The sequence below is a fragment of the Medicago truncatula genome, chromosome 5 (assembly GCF_003473485.1).
Source record: "Medicago truncatula cultivar Jemalong A17 chromosome 5, MtrunA17r5.0-ANR, whole genome shotgun sequence".
NCBI lineage: Eukaryota > Viridiplantae > Streptophyta > Magnoliopsida > Fabales > Fabaceae > Medicago > Medicago truncatula.
The window spans coordinates 10070445-10071558 of NC_053046.1; the positions used below are offsets into that span (position 1 = coordinate 10070445).

The 1114-nt window shown below is 29.3% G+C and overlaps 1 non-coding gene across 1 annotated transcript; it reads right to left on the minus strand.

Annotated features, from left to right (window-relative positions):
• Positions 1 to 705: 705 nt before the first annotated feature.
• On the minus strand, positions 706 to 778 carry TRNAK-UUU (transfer RNA lysine (anticodon UUU)). The gene has a single exon. It is a non-coding gene; the product is annotated as a tRNA-Lys (tRNA).
• Positions 779 to 1114: the final 336 nt, after the last annotated feature.

The following is a 1114-nucleotide window of genomic DNA, read 5'->3' on the forward strand; positions in this document are numbered from 1 at the left end:
TTTAACAATCTTCTCTAGTAATAGAATTTGTTAAATACAACCCGTAATTCTTTTTGTTAAATACATGCTTTTTGAACTTCAAATATTTTCTAAACTATTTGATTATTATTGGTGAAGCTTCACATCCAAACCATATATGACATGGAGTATAAAGAAGGGATTTACGTACACACATGCAATAGTCAAATTGAATACACTCCATTGATTTCAAAACAAAATAAACGTCATCCTAAGTTTCTTCATATAAAATTGAAATTCCATATTTTAACGTTATAAAATGACACTTATAATTTGTAATAGTGACTATTATAATATTGATTTGAATGTTGTAATTCTTATAGTATAGATAGAGACACCATCTCTTAGTTGAGTGTAGAACTGAAAAATATATCAGATTTTGGTAGAAGCATAATATTGCATCCCTCCATAAATATTTCTTTGTACAAGTTATCACATGTATTAGGAATCGAGGTGAATTGAAAATTAATGGACAAAAGATTATGATTTTGATATGTTTGGTAGTAAGTAGAATCATTGAAAACTAAAACGTGTGATGAGATGGAGAAATTCATAATTGATGTTAAGGTCAGCAAAAGTAGATTTAAATTATTAATGGACCATTAATTCATTCATTATGAACATATTAAGCAATGACGATATCATCACTACAAGTAATAATCAAAAAATAATTTGGGGGAATAAAAACGCCGTCTGTGGGAATCGAACCCACGACCACGTGGTTAAAAGCCACGCGCTCTACCAGCTGAGCTAAGACGGCTTGGTGTTAGAGAGTTATGTTGAATCAATTATATATCCAACATATGAGACATGTTAACAAAACCATCTCAGAAAAAAGCCCATTTTAATAATATTGTTAAATATGTTTTTTTAGGAAATATTTTTGTTACATGAATCAAAGCAAAACAAGGCAAAATAACACATATAGCCGTATAATTTGAGAGCTAGAAGAATAAGAAACGATGAAGAGGAACAAAAAAGAGAATGAAGTGGTGCTAATGAAATAAAAAAGATAGGAACAAAGTTGTAATTGTATTATCAATTGTTCTATTCTATTGGATACACCTTCAAGTTGAGGGTAATTGAAAACTTTGTT